Consider the following 25,342-nt stretch of genomic DNA (forward strand, 5'->3'; position numbering starts at 1 on the left):
TAAAATTGGATGGGAGGTTTTAAATTGAATGATTATATTGGGCATTTTTTGTTTTAATCTTCTCTATCCAATATTAAACTTTCTTAAAAAGTAATAATGACATTTCAAATGAGCAATTGTCACTTTGTTTCCAAAGGGTTAAGTGATTATGTGAAACCAGTGTCATGGCCAAGGATGAACCTCCATCATAATGGAAAGAGAGAGTCTATTGTTGTCATAAAACTAGTAGAGATTATTCTGTTCACTTAGAAAATTAACTATGGAATGGAATATTGTGTTCACTTAGAAAATTAACTATAGAAATGTCATTCCATTGATAATGGATTTTTGGTTTCAACGTATTGATTGAGAAAAAAGATGTTACATAATAAATTTTATTATAAAATAAAATGAGAGTTGTTCCACAATAAACTTGATAATGAAGAACATTTTTCTAACTAATTAAAATATGCCACATTTCTTACCATACCACGGATAGCTATCTCTTTATGGAATTTCAGAAAAAACTTAGTTGACATCCTTACTACACTCTTTCTCCAACTCACACAGAGATGGCACAGTAAAAAGTATCCCCTCATCACAAATAGAACTAATGCCAACTTTTTTGTGTTGAGGTACGCCCGCACTAGGAAAATAAACTTTAGAATTTCCGCTTCTACTGTCCTTTATAAAACCATCTTTAGTTGCCACATAATTATTGGGGCACCCACAAACGACATAAGAGAATGTGCATTTTTCCACCATTTTCATTAGAACCCCATTGCGAGTTGTGTTGTCATGGATTACGGTGGGGGCGCCATAAAAAATCTTACAAAAACACAAAAGCCTTGATTTCTTTCATGTATCGACTTGGGAGAGGAAATGTTGGGCCATCATTAATAATAGAACTCCCCGTCTTGGACTGAATTAACATGAATTACTACGGCAATGCTGTTAAGAATCTTGCAGAGCCACGAACCTCTCGTTTTCCTCTCGGTCTCAATCACAACATTTTTAGTGATATTCATCTACAAGTATGTATATATTGAAATTAAATGGAAATTTTGAAATTAAAAGTTAAGGTGTATGTATATATTAAAATTGTATGGGAGGTTTCAAATTGAATAATTATATTGGGCATTTTTTGTTTTAATCTTTACTATCCAATATTAAACTTTCTTAATAAGTAATAATGACATTTCAAATGAGCAATTGTCATTTTGTTTCCAAAGGGTTAAGTGATTATGTGAAACCAGTGTCATGGCCAAGGATGAACCTCCATCATAATGGAAAGAGAGAGTCTATTGTTGTCATAAAAATAGTAGAGATTATTCTGTTCACTTAAAAAATTAACTATGGAATGGCATATTGTGTTCATTTAGCAAATTAACAATAAAAATGCCATTCCATTGATAATGGATTGTTGGTTTCAATGTATTGATTGAGAAGAAAGATGTTACATAATAAATTTTATAATAAAATAAAATGAGAGTTGTTTCACAATGAACTTGATAATGAAGAACATTTTTCTAACTAATTAAAATATACCACAATTTCTAATGAGCAAATTTCTAACTAGCTAAAAATACATATGGCTAAATGTATTTTATGAAATAATTTCGCATTGAGACAAATGTTGGTGAATACCTTGTAGTTTTGTTGATTGTTGGTGAATAACTATTCATTATTTTATATTGAAGTTTACTTGATATTTACTTATCCATCTTCATTGACCTTGGGTTAGTAATACGATGTTTTTTATACTTAATTTTAAAATCCTAATTCTTTTATATTGAAGTTTACTCGATACTTGACTTATCCATCTTCATCAATATTGGGTTAGTAATATATTTTTTTTTTATACTTAATCTTAAAATCCTAACAAAAGTCGTTAAATTTTAATTGAAAAAAAAAAAACAAAAAAAAAAATAAAAGCATATACACTCTCAAAATATTTACACGGAGGGTGTACTCTTTATTGGATTCGACTCGCCAAACATCGTTCATCCCAGCCAATCCAAAATCTTCATTTTCATCATCCTCAATCGAATAACAAACTGACACGTGGAATCATGGCTATTGTTGTTCCCGTCGACTTCTTCTCAGGTGATGTCAAGTCATGGCTTCCCTACATGCGCTCATCTCGGATCTGAGCTACCGCACCATAGACTGTGACCTTGTTGCAGTGGTCGGAGATTAATGGATTTTCCAGGAAATCCCCATTGTGCTAAAACTTTGGTGCTCATTTCCTTAACGACTAGCTGCCAGCACTGTCAGAGGAGTTTGATTGACTTCCAGTGGAAAACTGATCCGATGATTTTTCTTCATATTCTTTCCCATGATTTTTGTAATGATATAGCTTTGAAAGTTCTAATTCAGTTGTGAAATATTTCTTAAATGTGGGAATATGAATGGATTTGATCTTTGAAATTTCTCATTCAGCGGTGAAAGATTTCTTAAATGCCGGAATCTAAATGCATTTAAGTTTTTTTTTTTTTTTAATAAATGTATTGTTGACTTAGGATGATCTTCTAATTCGTTTCAGGTTTTTAGGCTGTGCGAGAAGTGTTCTTCTTGGGGCAATTTTTTTTGCCCATAGTTATGGGAGGTTTATTTCTATGGAGAACTAATATAGAGTCAATGGAAGAAACATGCAAGGCAACCAAAAAACATATATAAAAATGTTACATAGTGGTGCCCGTGAGAGCGCTAATGGTGGTTGGAGGTGTTGTGGAGGAAACAATGACCGTTCTTTTTCTTTTGTATGAATTTCAGTATTAGTATGTTATCGTTTTGTTGTTTGTTGAGTGTGACAACGTCCCTTGGGCTTGTTTTTCACCTTACATTTCTGGTAAGATTCTGAATCATTCATTTTATTTGGCATGCAACATGTTATATGTCACCTCGATCCTATCTCAATTCTTGAAATTAGTTTGAGCCATGAACTTCACCAAATCAAAGTCAAATCCAGACCCATAGTGCCCATAGGTCCATTACATCTGCATTATGTTGTTTTATGCAGGGTTTTGATCCTCAAGATTATTTGTTTGATGTCATTTTCAGGCCCTAACACTCTTACCCTTTGGTATTTGTGATCTGTATTTGTTTTCCCTATTTTAATGTGTTCGGAAGACAATCTTGTCATATTGTATATACTTTGAATTCTGCGTTGTTTGCAGGGATGGAATTACTGTGAGAAAGGTTTGACATCTAGCAAACGCATGAGAAACCATAACCAATTGCTACGTAAGGAGGAAGAGCATTTTAGTTGTATATTGCTTTTGATATAATGATATGGAATAAACCTAATTTGAGTAATTCACCTGCATATAAAATGAAAACTAAAAGAATGGTAAGAATTATTTGGTAGAAATGCATTAAAATTTTGATTGCATTACTCCTTGTGAAATACTGTATAATTCTTGTGGTGCCCGTAATTACTAAGAAATGTCATCCTGTAGGTTAACATGTTATTATCCTATAGTTTATTAAGAGGCACTCAAATTTTCGTTGAATCATTACGAATGAAGATCTGAATGAGATTTTGTACTTTCTTGATACTATCAGCAATTGAAAAGATTTAGGCTCCATTTGGGCTTTGAAATTCTCGTTGAATCATTACGAATGAAGATCTAAATGAGATTTTGCACTTTCTTGATGCTATCAGCAATTGAAAAGATTTAGGCTCCATTTGGGCTTTTTGAGAATCTGATCCAGCATGATCAAGAATCCCAAAGCCACCTTTATCTTGGTAGTTGTTTTTCCTCGTCCATAATTTTTTGTGGAATGGAGACAATGTATATAGGGAAAGATTAAGTTGCAAGAGAATATGTTAGAGAGTCCAAATAGGTGGATCCGATAATTGTATAGAAATTGGCAAAATATAAGTTGGGTAGCAATGAAAGGATGAACCAAACCAATATAAAATAGGAGGATATGGAAGAAATAGCCTCAAAAATTCCTCTGTCATCTCCTTAGCGGCATTCAATGACCAAGGTCACCCAAATGTATTCAAAAGAAGATTAAAATGTGGGTTTAAGTGAAGGTATAAGGATGAAAAGTTGAACCAAACCACTATAAAGTATGAGGATATAATAGAAAAATATAGGAAACTTCATTTGCCATCTCTTTAGTGGCCTTCAATAACCAAAGCTACCAAACACACTCAAAAGAAGCTAAAAATATGGGATTAAGTCTGGGTATAACCATGCTTTAACGTCACAAAATTCTATTGAATCTATGCATATAATATGGGATTAAGTCTGGGTATAACCATGCTTTAACATCACAAAATTCTATTGAACCTATGCATATATGGAACATCAACTAAATTTGGAGCAATAGAGAGAAGATTAGCATGGCCTTTGAAAAAGGATCATACAAGAAAATTGAAAAATGGTCTAAATTTTAACATTATTGAAATAGGGGAATGGGTCAAGTCTTAAGACCAATAGTGAAGAAGGACAAGTTCCAATCTAGAAGAAGGACAAGTTCTATTCTAGATGTATCTTTCAGTAAATTGAGAGGTTGGGGTAAGATAGTAGCACATACTTGTCAAGTGAAAGAGAGAAACCTTAGGAAGCCACACATCACTATTAGACATTGAGCCTTGAAGGCTGACCTTTTCGAAACAATCAAGAAATAACAAGTTGGGGAGCTTGAACAACTTAGAGTGTTTCAAAAGAATAGAAGTAGAGAGCGAAGACCAAAGCCATGATTAATTGCGCCAAGGATGATGAGGAACCTACAATATTTCATTTTGAATATTTAGAAAGAAAGCATGGATAATAAATTATTTTCTAGCTCAAGGAGATATGATAGTGAATCGAAAAGAATGGGAGATGTTTGCACTAGCTATTAAAATAACAAGTGATTAACCAAGGCATTGATTATAAATGTTGTACTTTTTATAGTCTCTCAATTTGAGAGAAGCCTCTTATTAATCCTTTATAGTAAGACGAGTTGTCCAATCTTATATAGGGCATGACTAACGAGAAATCTTTAAGGATGGACATAATTTAATTTGAATTTGACAAAATGTTATAGCTTATGGTTTTTTATCAAGAAAAATCCATTTTAGATATGTTGTCAATCCTTTGGGGATTTTATTATGACAAACTTTATAGATGCAGAACTCATTGAGATTATCCAAAAAGTTCAAAATGGCAAATTAGTTCAAATAGATAGATTTATACATATTTATGAGCAGGGAAAATTTTACGGGCTAATATTCACCCATGGGCTAATTTTCTATACTTTTTCCAAAAAAATGATTCACTAATTTCCATTTTTTTGTAAAAACGATTTGTCCAAATTTTAGAGAATGAAATTATTTTACCCTAAAAATCACCAAAAAATTATATATAGACTATATAAAAATATTATAAATTTGAATATTTTTAGAAAAATATCTCCAAACATTTTATAGATTTCATATTATGTACTAGTGGGATTCGCGAAGGTTTCTAAACTTTAAGATCACATTCCATCCTTAAAATTTCCCCTATTTATGAGAACATGCATATTTTTACATTAGTGAAGATAGAAATGACATTTGTATTACATTAATGATTAATCATTCAAGCATTGACCATCTAGAGTATAGATTCTAGCAATTAGAAACAAACATACAAATTTTTAAGCCACAAAAAAGAAATTAGTCTATTAACTTATGGAATGAAATAGGTTATCCAACCACTATCAACAATAATATGATCAAATAGTTATGTTTACAAAAAAGGCCGTTTGTGCACTAAAGTATGAAGACTGAAAGGTCGAGTCACTCCAAACAATAAGTTGAGCTAGTTGCTAAATACCTCTTTTGAGAAGGAATGTTCACTAATTTTGAAAGAAACCATGTTACCAAATGTTGTAGCTATGGGGTATCACCACCATGCATGCTCCATTACTCCTTGACAAGCAATGTTCCACCATTGCTTATATTGGGATCCTTAGCATTAATATCATTCTTCATTACAATAATAAAAAAAAAGTTACATGTTCATGCATCAGTATTACAAAAGTGTCTCAATACAAAACCTGTTTCTTTAAAGAGAGATCTCTTTGTAAATCATTGATAGCCAAAACTAATTATCTAGAAAAACAAAACATAGAAAGTGCACTATGCAATTGCCAATTTGTTTTTCCAAAAGTACTCCTAAGAAAAACTTCTCCAAGGACCATAACCACAAAATACTTAAGATATTTGAAAGCCAAAAAATAAATAAATAAAAGCAAAACAAAAACAAAGTCTAAAGAGTTTCATTTGTATTTCCCTAGTCCATGAAAATCAATCCACTGGCTTTGACAAAAGGTTCACCCAAAGTTTCAATTTTTGTGAATCTTATTTCTTCAAACATATATCCTTTATAATCTCTACCATATTGCACAATTCTTTATATCTTTGTTGGTGTAATTAATATATAAGACTAAAGACATTTCTCCTTTCACAATTCACACATTGTTTTGATGACTAGATTACTGCTTTTGAATTTGAATCAGAATTAACATGATAGGTCTCTACCATCTTGCACAATACTTTATATCTTTGGTCATGCAATTAATATCTAAGACTAAACACATTTCTCCTTTCCCAATTTGTTTTGATGAGTAAATTACTACTTTTGAATTTGAATAAGAATTAACATGATATGATTTTGAATTAAAATTTATGTTAATAAACAATTTAATTTCAATTACCTTAGTTTAAATTGGTTTATTGATGTACATATGCATGTTTTAAAAAGTTTAATCATTTTAATAGTATATAAGTTAAACTATATATTTATTATTAATAATATAAATATTTAATAAACCTATTATATAAAATAATGATTATATGTTTGTTAAAAGACATATTTAATTAAAAATATTATATTTTTAATAAATAGTTATTTTCGATTAAAGAAAAGTAATGAAAGTTATTAAGTCTATCAAAAAGTTATATAGAATTTAAATTTAAATAAAAAATAATGATGAGTTATATAGTTGATTTCAATATTTTTATGTCATGATTTATAATTTACCATTTCAGTTTTATTTTAAAAATTATTTAATATTTAAAGTTATATAAGTTAATGGAAAGATAAAGAAGATAAGAACTAATATATATCAATTTATATAGAAAAAATTCAAATGAATCATGAAAAAGTAAGACTTAATAAAATATATTGAATTTTGATAAAAAGGATGAAAGAAAAATTCATAGATATAATGAGTTTTTATCTAAGAAATTATAAGTATTAAAAAACATAGATAACAAATAGTTTCATTTTTGAATTCATAAAAATATAAGTAAAATGAATTGACTATTGTGTTTTGATAATTTCTTATTTTGTTAACATTTTAATATTGGATGTTATATAATATATAATTATAAGAAATTACTCAAAAGTTAATAATGATTATATGTTTTTTAAATATTTTTGGATAACAAAATAGTAAGATAATAGATTCAAGGTGTGTTACCACTTTTTAATGAAGGACCTTGCTTTAGCTCTTATTTAGATTTCTATAATTACCATACAAATTTCATGTTACCAGGTTTAACAATGCTCTTCCAACTCTACCATGATCTCAAGTGGGAAGACCTAGCATAGTTTTTCCTTTTATAATGAGATAAGAGGGGCATTGCACACTCGAGAGAATATAATTTTCAATTGGAAAATCATTATAACTAGAAGAACATCTAATTGAAGAACATTAAGAGTACTTATTTAAAAGAACCAACTTGACGGTAGTAAGTTTGAATGCATTTCAATAATTGAAGCATTAAACTAGTTTTATTTTTCTAATGACTGGGAAAATAAATTGTTTGACATTGATGAAAAAAGTATTGTGTTAGAAAATTATATATTACAGAGCAATGGAACACATAAAATTATTGCAGAAATATAAATATAGAAAACACAATGGTTCACCCAATTTAGGCTATGTAAATGGAGAAACAGCCAGTCCTTCCTTCTATATTATCCAATAAACTAAAGAGATACAACCTACAGCAAATCCACTGTAATACCCTCTTCGCTCTCACACAATCTCCTCTCTCTTTCTCACTCAGAATACAAATCTTCATAGATGTAATACAATTCCTTCATATATATCGAGGGGTTTCCTTGTAAGGCAAAAGACCCTAAATGAAACATAACTTCTACCATCAGATCTCCGCCTAATGAATGACCCAGATTGACTACGAAATTACAGCATTTTACAAGGCAATTTTACATCTATTTTTAGCTTCGGGGGCACTTCCCCCGATCTCCCGCTAGGGGCGAGGAGGGGCTCCAAATAATCGTCATCGCCCCCCCGGAACCCCCTTGGCAGCATACATTTATGGGCAGCGTTGCCGCCACATTACGAACTGGAGTCCAATGTGGAGATACCTCTAAATAAATAAGATAATCGGGCCCCACACCCAACAAATTCCCACTTGGATACTGATTATAGCAACTCCACTGTCGTTTCCTTTGTTGGACAATGACTCCACTTTGGAATTGGTTATTCCTCATCTTCCTCATCATACTTGAAGACCAGTTCAAACTGAGCAGGATCTTCGTTTCTCCCTGGTTACAACTTTTGTTAACATATCTGCAGGATTCTGGCTAGTGTATCTTTTCTAGCTTCAACTATCCATCTTCCAATGCTAACCATATGAAATGGTACTTGAGCTATATATGTTTATTCTTGGAATGAAATGGAGAGTTCTTTGCAAGATGTATGACACTCTGGATGTCACTATATAACCTGCCCAATTCCTACTTCTTACCCAATTCACTATGTTAGGTCCCTATAATACTAGTGATTACCCCTTTTCTATTGTAGTTATATCCCTTATTAATATTGGTGTGCCCCTATTGTCCCCATATTGTTATTAATGTGCCCCGTAAAATCTCTCTATTGTTATTTTTGTGCCTTTATATTATTATTGTTAGGTCGGCTGGGTTATATTGTGACTCCTTAGACTCCTATATATAGAAAGGAGGTTTTGTCATTTGAATCATCAAAGAATCATTCATTTGTGTAATGTAAAGGAGGTCATTTTTGTGATGTAAAGGAGGTTGCCCCCTTGAAGAGGTTGAATTCTAAGGCGTTGATCTATCTTTTCTATCTTTTTGTGAGCCGGTTTCATAAAATTTGGTATCAGAGCTTTGGATTCTAGGGTTTCGCTACTCCAAATAGGTCATCGTGGCATTTTCTTTATAAAAAATTTTCTGCGATGTTTTAGAACTGAAAAAAAAAACCCATTTGAGACAAAATCGTACTAAACCTTGGGTCTGAATTTCAGAGCTTTTCGTGCTATATTTGCGGAGATATGATCTAAGGTAGTTGGTCTTTTTGCAGACTCCTGAATTACATTCCAAATAGGTGACCTGGGGAAAATCATCATAACTTTCTCTTTGAGCATCGGATTGAAGTTTGGTAGGAAGGTAAAAAAAGAGGACGGACTATAATTTCTTGTATATATTTTTCAGAGCCAAAGGTTGAAACAGGGACACGTGGCATGTCGTATAAGTTTGCTCTACTGAACTAGTCTATAATCAGGTCACTGTGGGAGATTTGGCATAACTCTTCCTTGGAGAATCCAATATGGATCAGACTGGTGGCATTGGAAAGAGCACACAGAGGGCTACTATAGGTCGCAATTTTAGAACTGGATGATCCGAAATTATAGAGATACATTAGAGGCAATATCGAGCTCCTACAAAGTGAAAAAAGGTGTGTAGATTTTTTTAAATTTTTTTCTTAAGCTTGGTTTGAAAAATTATTTTGAAGGAATTCAAAGGGCATAGTAGAGCATTATTATCAGTAACTGATGCCCCAAGGAAAGAAAATGCAAACACCTAGTAAGAAATCTGAAAGCTCTAGCATGACTCATGAAGAAGAGGAAGAAAGACTACATGATATATCAAAATTACAAGACCAAGTGCAACAAATGTCACTCTCACAAAAGCTAACAGAAGCTAAGATAAATGGCATGGAAGCTAAGATGAATGGCATGGAAGCTAAGATGGACAATTTGAAGATAGATTTGAAGACAGATTTGAAGAGAGACATGGCAGATTTGAAGATAGACATGGAAAATTTGAAGACAGATTTGACAAATTTTCTACAATAAATACTTACAAATGGTGAAAGGGTAGTAAAGGAAACTCATGATGTGAATAAAAGAAATGTTAATCATGATTTCATAGACTCTAATGTTGGACAGAAGACCCACCATATTCCAAAAATTGATATGAGGAAGTTTGATGGCAAAGATCCCGCAACATGGATATTACAGATGGAGCAATTTTTTGATCTCGATAATGAGCAAAACACACAAACGGTACGTATTGCAACTTTATATTTGGAACGAAATCAGTTTGTATGGTATCAATGGATTTTCTCTCATAAACAAATTATCACTTGGGCAACTTTTACGGAAGAATTGACAGCATATTATGAGGATACAAAAAGCAACACTTTTTTTAGCCAATTGATAAGTCTCAAACAAAAGGGTTCAATAGTGGAGCACATTGAAGAGTTCAAAAAATTGAACATAAGGGTGAAAAGTATTCCAGAGGAGCATAGGATTGATGTGTTCATAGGGACTTTAAAGGATAATATCCAACATGATGTTCGCCTTTGGGAACCTGATTCATTAGAGAAAGCATTCAGGTTAGCAAGAAAAATGGAAAGCAAAATTATGGCAACCAGGAAGCATACCACTCACAACTATAAATATGGAAGTGTTGTTGCCCATAGTCTTCCACAACCTATAAGGTTGACACCACAACAGTTGGAAGAAAAAAGATCAAAAGTGCTTTGTTACAATTGTGATAGCAAATACACTAAAGGTCATAACTGTAATGAGAAGAAATTATTCTACATAGACTGTGAAGAGGAAGAAGAAAAGGAGCAAGAAAGGTCAAAAGAAGAGGATATACTCCAGGAACAAAGCCCAGATAAAGAAGAAATGAATCTGACCATATCTTGTAATGCATTGGTGGGAATTACCACTCCTCAAACCATCAAGATATAAGGACAAATCAAGAAGAAAAAGGTAATAGTGTTGATTGATTCAGGAAGTACCCAGAATTTTATTCATTGTAAGGTAGCAAAAGAATTGAATTGCTTCCGATATCCAGCTCCAGAGTGTCAAGTGATGGTTGAAAATGGAGGAACAATAAATTTCTTTGGAAAGTTCCATAATATCAAGCTATCCATGGGAGAATATGTATTGACTAGCCCAACGCTTTCCATTCCAATGGGAGGTGCTAATGTTGTACTAGGAGTCCAATGGCTACAATCCTTTGGTACAATAGCTTTTAATTTTCAAGAACTTTTCATGAAATTTTCTGCATAAGGAAAGGAAGTTGAATTAAGGGGTATTACAGGGAAACCAGGAAAAATTATCAGCACTAATGGTATGAAAAAGCTTCTAAAAAAGGAACAAAGAGGTGTAATTTCACAATTATGTTTGCTAGATGTTTCCACATCCAAATCATCTATTTCTCCAAATCTCCAAAAAGTCTTGCAAAATCATTCCAAGGTATTTGAGACTCCCAAAGGTATCCCACCTATTCGTGATCATGATCATGCTATTCATCTGATTCCAAGAAGTGTTCCTCCAAACATCAGGCCACACAGATATCCCTATGCCCAAAAGAGTGAAATTGAACGTATGGTTGCAAAAATTCTAGAGGCTGGTATAACCTAGTCAAAGTTCTTTCTCTGCTCCAATAGTATTGGTGCAAAAGAAGGATGGATCATGGCGCATGTGTCTGGATTATAGGGAGCTCAACAAGCTCACTATTAAAGATAAGTTTCCCATTCCTGTCATTGATGAATTACTGGATGAATTGCATGGATCAATTTACTTCACCAAGTTGGATCTTCGTTTAGGATATCATCAAATCAAGATGAAGACTGAAGACATTTCGAAAACAACATTTAGAACTCATGAGGGTCGTTATGAATTTTTGGTCATGCCTTTTGGCCTTACCAATGCACCTTCTACATTTCAAGGTTTGATGAATTCCATTTTCAAACCCTTCCTTAGAAAATTTTTGTTAGTATTTTTTTGATGATATACTAATCTACAACAAGTCTTGGAAGGATCATGTTGAACATGTTGACAGGGTGCTACAACTATTGGAGGAGAAACAATTATATGCAAAAAGATCCAAATGTTTCTTTGGAGTACAAGAGGTGGAATATTTGGGTCATATTGTATCTCATGAAGGATTTAAGGTAGACCCTAGCAAAACTAAAGCCATTAAGGAATGGAAAATCCCCACATCCATAAAGTATCTGCGAGGATTTCTCAAGTTGACAGGGTATTATCGCAAGTTTGTTAAGGATTATGGGAGAATAGTAGCAGCTCTAACAACATTATTGAATAAAGATTCATTTTCATGGACTCCAGAAGCAACAAAGGCCTTCAAACATCTTAAAGAGGCAATGTGCCAAGCACCGGTCTTAGCTACACCGGACTTCACAAAAACCTTTTTTGTCGAATGTGATGCTTCAGGAAATGGAATTGGTGTTGTTTGAATGTAAGATGAAAGACCCATTGCTTTTTAAAGTCGGACAATCAAGGGAAATTTTTTACACAGAGCTATTTATGAGAAGGAAATGTTGGCAATACTACATGCACTTAAGAAATGGCAACCCTACCTAATGGGAAGACACCTCAAGGTAAAAATGGATCATGATAGCCTTAAATACTTTTTAGAACAAAGATTATCCTCTGAAGGCAACAAAAGTGGGTCACAAAGATGTTGGGTTATGACTTTGAAATCATCTACAAAAAAGGGAAGAAAAATGTGGTGGCAGATGTACTCTCAAGAAAGGATGAGGATGTGGAAGCATTGTTGTGTGCCATTTCTATTATTCAACCATATTGGATAAACGAAGCAAGGGAGGAATGGAAGAATGATGAAGAAGTGTGGGCACTTATTCAAGTTACAACAAGATTCCAGTACATCTGATACATTTAGCTGGAAAAATGATTCATTATGGTACAAAGATCGCTTATACCTCTGTAAGAATTCCCAACTCAAACAAAATATTCTTATGGCATTGCACACTTCTCCCTTAGGAGGGCACTCGGGATTTTTTAAAGCTTACCACAGGGTTAAGAAGGAATTTTTTTGGGATGTTCTTAAATCGGATATTCAGATGTTTGTGGCAAAATGTTTGGTTTTCCAGCAAAATAAAGTTGAAACAATTAAGACCCCGAGTCTATTACAACCTTTATCCATTCCAAGCCAATGTTGGGAGGAGGTTTCAATGGATTTTATCACAGTTTTACCCAAGTCTTAGGGAAAGAGTGTCATCATGGTGGTAGTTGACAGACTTTCCAAGTATGCACACTTTTGTGCATTATCACATCCATTTAAAGCTAGTACAGTTTCTACTGCATTTATGGAAACAATTCCAAAGCTACATGGAAACCCAAAGATTATTGTAAGTGATAGAGATCCCATTTCCACTGGAAATTTTTGGACATAATTGTTTTCTTGTCTCGGTACTCAGTTAGCTCATAGCTCATCTTATCATCCTCAATCTGATGGGCAAACTGAGATAGTAAACAAACGTTTGGAAGGATATGTTCTTTGCTTTGTATCTGATAAATAGACACAATGGGTCAAATGGTTGCCTCTGGCTGAATGGTGGTATAACACATCCTTCCATACAACAACAAAAATGATGCCATTTATGGCACTTTATGGATATCAGCCACCATCCATCACATCATATTTAAGAGAAAATTCTAAGGTTCAAGTAGTGGAACATCACATTGAGCATCAACAACAAGTCCTCCAAATGTTAAAGGATAACCTCGTGTTGGCGCAGAATAGAATGAAACAACAGGCAGATCAAGATTGCAGCGAAAGAAGTTTTGATGTAGGTGATTGAGAATTCCTACGGCTACAACCATATAAACAAATGTCCCTCAAGCAAGCTAAGAAGGATAATAAATCATCACCAAAGTATTATGGTCCATACAAGGTGTTGCAAAAGATTAGTACTATGGCATACAAATTGGAGCTTCCTACATCTTTTCGAGTGCACCCAGTTTTCCATGTTTCATGTTTAAAGAAGGTTATAGGCGACAAGCTCCCAGTTCAAACAATATTGCCAGAACTTGACGAAGAAGGAAAAATTATACTAGAACCGGAAGCAGTCACAGAAACAAGAACTCGATAGCTATGAAATCGATCAATTTTGGAGTATCTCATCAAGTGGAAGAACTTATCCACTGAAGATTCCACATGGGAGGATGAGAATTTTATACAGAAGCACCCAGAACTACTCAAGCGTTGAGGACAACACTTTTTTTAAGGAGAGGGGCATGTTAGGTCCCTATAATACTAGCGATTACCCCTTTACTATTGTAGTTATATCCCTTATTAATATTGTTGTGCCCCTATTGTCCCCATATTGTTATTAGTGTGCCCCATAGAATCCCTGTATTGTCATTTTTGTGCCTTTATATTATTATTGTTAGGTCGGCTAGATTATATTGTGACTCCTTAGACTACTATATATAGAAAGGAGGTTTTGTCATTCGAATCATCAAAGAATCATTCATTTGTGTAATGTAAAGGAGGTTGCCCCCTCGAAGAGGCTGAATTCTAAGTCATTGATCTATATTTTCTATCTTTTTGTGAGTTGGTTTCATAACACAATCTCCCACTTGGATACTAATTATAGAAACTCCATTGCTATTTCATTTGCTAGACAATGACTCCACTTTGGACTTGGTTATTCCTCATCTTCTTCATCATACTTGAAGACCAATTGAAACTGAGAAGAATCTCAGTTTCTCCCTGGTTACAACTTTTGTTAACATATCTGCAGGATTCTGGCTAGTGTATCTTTTCCAGCTTCAACTATCCATCTTCCAATTCTAACCATATGAAATGGTACTTGAGTTGTATATGTTTAGTCTTGGAATGAAATGAGGAGTTCTTTACAAGATGTATGACACTCTGGATGTCACTGTATAACCTGCCCAACTCCTGCTTCTTACCCAATTCATCCATAAACTTTTGTAACCAAATCATATCTTTACTAGCCTTTGTAGCAGCAACATACTCTACTTCCGTTGTTGAGAGTGTAGCAACACTTTGTAGTTTTGAGACCCAACTGACAATTGTTCCACCTACACTAAACACATACCCTATGGTGCCCCTCCTGTGATCTCTATCACCCTCCATATTTTCATCAACATATCCATGTAGAGCAATGTTTGGACCACCAAAGCATAATGCTTGATTTGTAGTACCTCTCAAATACCTGAGAATCCACTACACTACCATCCAATGTTCTTTTCCTGGATTATTCATGTACCTGCTTACAACTCCCACTGCATGTGCAATATTAGGACTTCTACAGACCATTGCATACATTAAGCTTCCAACTATTGATGCATATGGAACTTTAGACATATAATCCATTTCTTCCTGAGTCTTGGGACACATTTCCTTACTTAGTTTGAAATGGATAGCCAAAGGTATACCAAGTGGTTTTGCATTTTGCATATTAAACCTTTTCAACACCTTTTGTATGTACTCACTCTGAGACAATGTTAATTTGCATTTCTTCTTGTCTCTAGTTATTCTCATACTAAGGATTTGTTTTACAGCACCCAAATCCTTCATTTCAAATGAGTTTGCCAATTTTCTTTTGAGCACATTTATTTCCTACATATTAGAGCCTGCAACAAGCATGCCATCTACATATAATAACAATATAACATAGCTTCCATCATTTTTCTTTTTGAGATAAACACAATGATCAAAGTCACACCTAGTATAATCTTGTTTAGACATAAACCTGTCAAATTTTAGATACCATTGCGTTGGAGCCTGTTTTAAGCCATACAAGCTCTTCTTCAACCTGCAAACTAGTTTCTCCTTCCCTTTTACCTCATATCCTTATGGCTGCTGCATATATATCTCTTCCTCCAAATCCCCATGGAGAAAGGTTGTCTTTACATCTAACTGCTCAAGATGCAAATCTTCAGCTGCTATTAGACTTAAAATAGTTCTAATTGAAGTCATTTTAACAACAGGAGAAAATGTCTCCTCAAAGTTTATACCCTTTTCCTATGCAAACTCCTTCACCACAAGTCTAGATTTATACCTTTTTCTACCCCCATCTTCTTCCTTTAGCTTGTAAACCAATTTACTCTGCAATGTCGTTTTACCTACAAGCAACCTCACTAAGTCCCAAGTCTGGTTATGTGCTAAGGAGCTCATCTCTTCTTTCATGGCTTGCTCTAACTTCTTCCTAGTTTCTACCTGCACTGCTTCTTCATAACATTCTGGTTCACTAGAATAAGCCAATAATACATAATATAATGAAGGAGAGTATCATTGAGGGGGTCTACTCTTCCTAGTAGATCTTCTAACACCACTTTCAGGCATTTGAGGTGCTTGTTTCTATTATGGTTGTTGTTGTTGTTCCAGTTGTTTATCATTATGATTTTCAGGCACCTTCACTTTTTCTGTGATCTCATCAAGCACTATTTATTCTCTGTTTTCTTTTTCATGTTTCTTTTCCTGCATCTGATCCTTATACAAAACATTTTCATTGAATATGACATCTCTGCTCCTAATGATTTTTGTGTTCTTCATAACCATAAAAGTGATAACCAAAATCATTAACACCATATCCAATAAAGGTACATTTCTTTGATTTTGCCTCAAACTTTTCTCTATTTTCTTTATTAATGTGGACAAAGGCTTCAAAACCAAAAGTCTTTAAGAATGAGTAGTTTAATTTTTACCTATCCATGCCTCCTCTAGAATACCACCATCCAAGGAACTTGAATGCCCTTTGTTTATTAGATAAACAATAGTATCTACAACATCTACCCAAAATTGTAAAGGAAATTTTGCATGCAATCTCATGCACCTTGCATGCTCCATGATTGTCTTGTTCATCCTTTCTAACACACCATTTTCTTGTGATGTTCCTGGAACTGTCTTCTCTCTGTGAATTCCATTCTCTGAAAAATACCTATGAAACACTTTGTTGCAATATTCACCTCCATTATCTAATATGAGATACTTCAACCTTTTTCCTGACTCATTTTCAACCAAAGCTTTGCATTTATTGAAAGTATCAAATACATCGTATTTATTTCAAATACAATAAATCCAGGTTTTTCTGGTTGCATCATCAATAAAAGTAACATAATAATGAAAGCCACTAAGAGATGATACCTTAGCAGGTCCCCATACATCTATATGCACAAGCTCTATTTTTTAACTCTTTTTTTCTTTCCCAACTTTGAGGAATCTGACTCTTTTCTGTTTTCCATATACACAATTCTCATAGAATTTTAAATCAACATGCTTTAAACCTGACAACAAATTTCTTGAGTGAAGAATCTGCATCCCCTTCTCACTCATGTGACCGAGCCTATGATGCCACAAAGTCGTATCTTCCCCTATAGAGGTTAACGCATTAAAAAAAATAGAAATACCATTGCATAAACACAATGTACCAACCTTTTCTCCTTTTGCTTTTACCAGGGCTCCTTTAGTGGCCTTCCAGGTTTTATCTATAAAGGTTGTTACACAACCTTCACCTACCAACTACCTTGTTGAAATCAAATTTTTCTTCAGATCTAGAACATGCCTTACCTCCTTGAACAACCATTGATTTCCATTTTGCTATTTTATGAAAATTGTACCCATTCCAATGATTTTATAGGATTTATCATCACCCAATCGAACCTTTCAAAAATCTCCTTTAACATAATCATGAAAATGTTTCCTATCAAGTGTGGCATGGAATGAGGCCCCAAAATCTACCACCCTAGCATCAATATATTTTTTAATGAAAGAATCAAAGCATCTTTCAACACATCACCTGTCACATTCATTTCATGATTGTTTTCTTGTTGCGCATCTCCTTCTTTTCCCTTCTAAGACTTGCAGTCTTTCTTCAGGTGTCCTTTCTTCCCACATTTCCAGCACATTATCCCTGATTCGAACTTGGATCTGCCTTTCCTTGACTTCAATATCCTAGGCTCTTTCCTCTTTCCATTTTTCTTCCCCTTGTCTCTGTATTCAAAGCATTACCTAATGTCTCGTAGAAACTTTTCCATCGCATTTCCTTGCTAAGGATTGCACCGACAACATCATCAAACTTTAAAGTACTAGATATAGAGACAAAGTTACTAATGGCCATAACTAAACCATTCCAACTTTCTGGCAATGAACATAGAAATAACAAAGCCCTAACTTCATCATCAAAAGCTACCCCTATAGAGCTTAACTGACGGGTATCTGTATTGAATTCATTTAAATGATCAACAACAAATCCACCTTCTGGCATCTTCATGTTGAATAAACACTTCATAAGAAATTCCTTATTTTAGGCCGAGGGTTTTTCATATAGTTTGGCCAATGCCAACATTAAACCCTATGTTATTTTTTCCTTTAAAATATTAAAGGCTACCGATGCTGCTAGGCATTTCCGTATTGTTCCAAGTGTCTTTTTGTTGAGAATATCCCATTCTGTGTTTGTCATACTCGTCAGCTTCTTTGTCTTTCCACTTAATGGTAGGTACAGATGTTTCTGATATAGATAATCTTCCATCTGCATCTTCCACAGCTGGTAGTTTTGGTCGTTAAATTTTTTGACCCTAAACCTATTGTCTTTCGCCATTGCTCCCACTCGAACCAGGAACCCTTCTCTCATGCAAGTTTTTTAGTCAAATAGATCTTTGGCTCTGATACCAGTTGTTAGAAAATTATATATTACAGAGCAATGGAACACATAAAATTATTGTAGAAATATAAGCACAGAAAACACATAAAACAAGAGAGACACAGATATACATGGTTCACCCAATTTGGGCTACGTCCACAAACTAAAACAACTAGTCCTTCCTTTTATATTATCGAGTAAACTGAAGAGATACAACCTACAATAGATCTGTTGTAATACCCTCTTCACTCTCACACAATCTTTTCTCTCTTTCTCACTCAGAACACAAATCTACGTAGACGCAATACAATTCCCTCATATATAGTGAGCGGTTGTCTTCTAGGGAAAAAGACCCTAAATTAAACATAACTTCTACTATCACATCTCCGCCTAATGAACGACCCAGATTGACTACGAAATTACAACATTTTACAAGGCAATTTTACATCTATTTTTTGCTTCGAGGGAGCTCCAAATAATCGCGCTCACTCCCCCCTAGACCCCCCTAATGGCATACATTTTACGGGTGGCATTGGCACCACATTACAAATTGGGGTCCAATGTGGCGATATCTCTAAATAAAGAAGATAATCAGGCTCCACACCCAACATATTGAAATGTTGAGAGATGAATTTTCAAATGGACATGTCTTTTATTTTCATGCAAGGCTACCACATGCAGGGTTTTTTCCCAAGTGCCAAGAATGTGTGGATACAAAGAAAAGATATTTGCACTTGTTCAAATCACATAACAAAGCTCTTTGGTGATGCTTGCTCTTGCATTAGATCCTTCATCAAAAGAAAAAGTCAAATTTGTTTATCTAGATGTTTCTCTTCCCATGTCATGTACATCATGTGCTAATATCCTTTTATGGCTATAAATACATAACAATTAACTAGCATGACTAGTGGATTCAAAGTATTAAAATAGAAATTTGAGGAATATAAAATTAATAAGATTAGGTTTAGCCAAGTTCAGGAATATAAAAGTGGAATAATTTTGTTACATTTGCTTAATTTTGTTACATTTGCTTCACATATATTAGAACTAAACCAAGCCACCATTTTCATCATACTTTTGTGAGGATAGTAAATGTAACATATAAAATTTAATTATTGAATATTTTAACAATTTAGCAAGGAGGAGGGAGTTATACACACACACATGATTTTGAAATGATTGTAAAAGTTGAAAATTCATATTTAAACTTGAATAATTTAATTTTGTTTCTTTATCATGATGTACTTAATATAATTCTTTCATTGTCCAATCTTTCTAAAAGAAATATTGGAATAGGAGAAGAAGAAATAAATGAAAAAATATATCAACACTTTAAAACATCTGACTGTCACTACTATAGAACCAACACAATAAGCAAAACAAAATGATAAATATGCTAAAAAAATTGTGGTGAACATAAACTTGATGAACTAATGAGATATAAGGATTGCACAGAAAAAACAAAGAATGATATTTTTATAGATTTCCCAACATGTAATTTTGACCATCATGGCCATATTCAAGCTACCTCACCTTTTTGCAAATGGATACTACTTGTAGTTAATCATATCCTAAAATTCATACCATTGCATTCCCCAATGGACATATCTATAATTGAGGTCATAAAGAAACTAATGAACACCAATTCTATAAAGAGAATAGTATGGAATCCGGGGACCAACCCAAGTCTAAAGTCTTTGTCACTTGCACAAAGAATTTTTTTGTACACTCAGACCCTCCCCCGAATCTCATTATATGTTATAATAGCTATGGACCAATAATATCTTTTCGATGTTTCTAACTTTATTTTGTACACAATAATATAACGCACAACCAATAATATCTTAAAAATTAACACATAAATTTGTAATTAGTGATTGCATTATAAGGTTTCAAGTTGCACATGCATGGGGTTGTTTATAACATAACCAATCTCTTGGAGTGTTTCTTCCTCTAATTTACAAATACTTAGAGGTAAGAAGAATTGCAAATTGAGAAAAAAATTCATATATTATTAAATTTGTTCATTTGAAAAGTTGAAATTTAATTATATAAAGTAATTTTGTTATTGATATTTGAACAACTTATTAACACATAATGGTTTAAGGGAAGAACCACAAAGTAAAGGTATCTAATGAAGCAATAACAATCAATTTAAAAGCCATATTCAAAATGATAAGCATAACTTTTTTTAAAATGAAAGTCATGGAGATGAAATTACCTAGGTTGATTGAAGTTGAGGAAACGACTTCAAAGCATAAAAATAACCCTAAAAATGAATGACTCTATATGAAAATTCAATGCAGATGCTTAAAAATCATTTTTCTAATCTAATTAACCTTCGTTGAGATATGTAAAGAAAAGTAAAGAATAAGGAAATCATTGACAACGATAGAAGTATACCATGTCATTTTACTTTTGAATATACTAAATTATTTTTAACATTTTTTTATAAATATAGATGGAGATTGATATCAATCTTTATATAAGAATTTTCATATTTACTAATTTCTTTTTTTAAGATAATCTTTCCAAATATTTTATTCCTTCAATATATTTTCACACCTCTAAAAATAATAACTAATATATATATTTTTATTTTTAAATATACAAACGAAACCTTTTTCCACACATAAAGTACAAACTTCCTAACTCACACATTGACAACCTAGGTATTAAATTCTATTACATTAGAAACTCTAAGAAGAAATTTGTCTTTTACATCCATGTATAAAAAATAGTGAAATTAGACCCCATATGTGCGTGCAGCCTATATCATATAGTTACCAAATTCAGTTGTATCGGCAAAAGAAATTGGAATATACGTGAATTAGTTTGGTTCGCCGAATTATTATAAAAAACCAATTCATTTACTGATACCTAATTATTACTCCTTACAACTGAAGATGGGAGATAAAAGTGATTTAATACGAGTTTTAGGGCCACCCAAACCGTAAAAAGAACATTAATAAATTGTTGCTTATATTCATCAGAACCCACAGGGTGGTAGTAGTCGTCATGGCAAGTAAAACTAAGAATCAACCATACTCAGATTATTTGTATATTTAGTAGATTATTTGTAGATTTAGTATATTGTGAAATATTTAGCTAAATATTTCGATATATATTAGCAATTTTTTTCCCAAATAAAATTATTTTGGTATTCGAATCCTAATTCAAACGTGGTAACTATGACCTATATTATATCCCTTATATTATATTACATTTCAGTCTTACTCAAGAACTTCAATAGCCTTGCATATAGCAGATCCTAATTATGATCTGTTTGGATCAACCCTTCCTAGGTATTACTGGTGATAAAATATCCACTTTAGTGTCCAAGCTTCTAGACAGGAATTTCATGCAGATGGGAGGATTGACCTTAGCCAGAGCCAGAATCAAGGAAGGAAGACTCCATATGCCATCTCCACATATGAAACCAAAAGCCACTGCAGGAACCATTACATCTGCATTTTTTCGGTTCATCTTCTGCCAAACGAATACAATGGCCGTCCCCGCACACATATCGATGGCAAAGTATCCTCCTAGGTAGAAAGGTATAACCATCGCCATCGGCAAGGGAATATACTGTGACACTTTTTTGGGTACACGGTCTCTTATCAAGTTGATTACCATGGCAACTATGAAGAAACCATAACAGATAGTGAGGCATTGGTTGGGAAGGGCACCAAATCCTTCTATGCCTAGGATGGCCATGTTTCTGTATATCAGGGCAAACGGGGCCAGATATTATCCCTTTGGATCTCCCACATCGAAGGCCTTGTAGAATAACCATAAGGTAAAGGGTGCTATTATGAATCCCATGGCGGTTCCAATCACTTGACTCACAAAAATAGATCTTGGGGATGATAGGATCAGGTATCCAGTCTTGAAATTCTGCATCAGATCTGAAGCAGTGGACACTATAGACATCATCACTCCATAGACAGCTAATCCTTCCAGCACACCGCCATGGTCCTTCCCTGCCCATGCTCCAAAGATGAAGATGGCTAGTTTCCAATAAGTTGTGGCCAAGTTCCAATCCGTGAGCCCACTTCCATATGCGTTGTAGAATGCCAAAACTGGTGCCACTATGTAGGCCACAAATACAAAATACCATTTAACAGGATGAAAAATCTGTGGGATGACCCCATCGATATGGCAGCAAGGGCCACATACACAGCTCCAGCCACACAAATGGGTATGTTGTCCTTCATAAACATCTCGTTCCGCCACTGCTTATCATAGGGTATTGCTGCATCCACTGGTGCCTCATTATTCCCATCATTGTTTCCCCGTGGAAGACCATTTTATGTCCTCTTTGTCTTCTTTGTCCATTGAATGAAAACTCTGGCGAAATTATAGTGTCCATCACCAAATATGAAAGCAATAGACTCAAAGGCCTTGTAACCTTGGAGGCCATGCATACATGTGTCAGCAACAATGTACCAGTCTCCTTCGTGGTTATGTATGAGAGACCACATGAGGCCCCAAGAGATGAATGCTCCAAACAATATGGACAATTTTACCAAGGGAGGGAAGATCATCCCAGCTCCTACATACGTCGTACTAAAGTCGAAGAAAAATCTGCAACACGCCCAATTTTGATGAAGTTTTCATTGCTTAGTTTTGAAAATAAAGAGATGGAAAAATGTATATTAATGAAAATACATACTTTTGATCCCGAGATGTTAATCCAAATGTAGGAAACTGAGCAAAGCTACAATTGTCAACAGCTGTAAAAAACCACTGGAAGAAACCCCAGAGAAAACTGACTGTAAAGTATTTTCCGAGAGCTCTGACTTGTTGAAACCCCAGAGAAAACTGACTGTAAAGTATTTTCCGAGAGCTCTAACTTGTTTCCTACAATACATTGTAAGTTGAAAAAACCATTTATATGTAAAGGTGAGGATAAACTAGACTCTGTTTGTATCCATTTGATCAACTTCAGAAATTTGTAAAGTTTCAATAGTTATATATTCTGACAATACAGTGGCATTACCTTACCTGCTTGTCTCCCTGAGGAGTGTGGAATCCATTTATGAGAGTTGTTGTTATACCAATTGGATAGGTGAGCTTATAATCTATCACCATTATCTAAGATGCAACCAAGAAGGAATGAAATTAGTATGCACTGTGAAGAAGCCCAAAGATAAAATACTTAAATCGCTTATATCAAACTTACACACTCTAAATTATTCCAAACTTCCTTACCTTCTTGAGAGGCACCAAAGATAATAGTCCTATGAAACTTACGGTGAAAAGAAAACCAATGATCCAACTAAGACTTAGATCTTTGACAGTGTATGGAGTATTCCCATGAGTGAGTACCAATTCTTGCTTGCTCATAGGTATTTCTTCTCATAGCCAACAAGTATAACCCAAACCCCCTGCCATTATACCTAATTCCGAAAACCAAAATCATAGAATAACTCACAATAAAATGTTTACAACTAAACTCACACATATTGGTGAATGCAATCCCATAACAAGCCACCACATTGTTGGAAAGGCAGAGAATACAAAGCATGAATTCACACATAAAACACGAGTTACGGCTCTTCTATTGATCACACAAAACATGATGATTACAATGAGCCCGGTGAAGGGTATTTATCTTTTTCCAACTAGCGACTTGCCTAAAATATTTTAACATGCAACCACACATTAAAAGTCATCTATCACTTGAATTGAATCAACACTCAAACACTCAATCACTCAGTTAACTGACTCTCTATGTTTAGCCAACTCCTCATGCAGGAGTAATTATCTTATTTTATTACTCCCCTTAATTACAACTGCTAAACTAAAACATGACTCATGCCAACTCAAACATGCCTGATGGTTTATGTCTCAGCTAGGCTTACAACACTCAAGTTTCTTCTATGAAACTCAAACATGTCTTTTGCTAATGACTTAGTAAATATATCAGCCAATTGATCACTAGATTTACAAGGCTTCAAGTGAACTTCTCCATTGCTCACAAGTTCTATGATAAAGTGATATCTAGTATCAATATGCTTTCTCTTTTGATGAAACCCACTATTCTTGGATAGTATAATCGTTGAGGTGTTGTCACAATATGTTGTTGTTGATCCTTGTTGCTTTTACTTGAGTCCATAAAATACTCTTCTTAACCACACTACTTGACATGCTGCGAATGTTGTTGCTACATGTTCAGCTTTTACTGACGAAAGTGTCACAACTGGCTGCTTCTTAGATGCCAATGAAATCACACATGAACCAAGATGGAACACATAACCAGAAGTGTTCTTCCTATCATCCAAACTACCTGCAAAATCAATGTCTGTGTACCCAATCAAATCTTTCTTTTCTAGGCTTGCATACATTATGCCATAATCTCTAGTTCCTGCTATGTATCTCATAATTCTTTTTCCTACACTTCAATGTGTGTCTTTTGGAGTCTCCATAAATATGGAAATAAAACTCACTCCTTACATGATATCCAATCTTGTAACTATGAGATACATAAAGCTGCGAACCAATCTTTTGAATAGAGTTGGATTGACATTTGATGCATCATCATCATTGCTTAACTTTGTACCTATTGCAACTAGTGTAGGGACATGTTTGCAATTTTCCATCCTAAATCCTTTCAACAAATCTTTGGCATATTTACTTTGACAAA

The 25,342-nt window shown here is 34.0% G+C and overlaps 2 pseudogenes; one reads left to right on the forward strand and one right to left on the reverse strand.

Moving 5' to 3' along the window:
* The first annotated feature begins 4,279 nt into the window (after positions 1 to 4,279).
* On the forward strand, positions 4,280 to 4,389 carry LOC149249133 (U6 spliceosomal RNA; annotated as a pseudogene).
* Positions 4,390 to 21,984: 17,595 nt separating this feature from the next.
* LOC149249134 (putative metal-nicotianamine transporter YSL12) lies at positions 21,985 to 24,223 on the reverse strand (annotated as a pseudogene).
* Between the last annotated feature and the right edge of the window lie 1,119 nt (positions 24,224 to 25,342).

The sequence above is a fragment of the Pinus tabuliformis genome, chromosome 7, assembly GCF_031772625.1.
Source record: "Pinus tabuliformis cultivar Carrire ecotype Pingquan chromosome 7, CPIR1, whole genome shotgun sequence".
Classification (NCBI taxonomy): Eukaryota; Viridiplantae; Streptophyta; class Pinopsida; order Pinales; family Pinaceae; genus Pinus; species Pinus tabuliformis.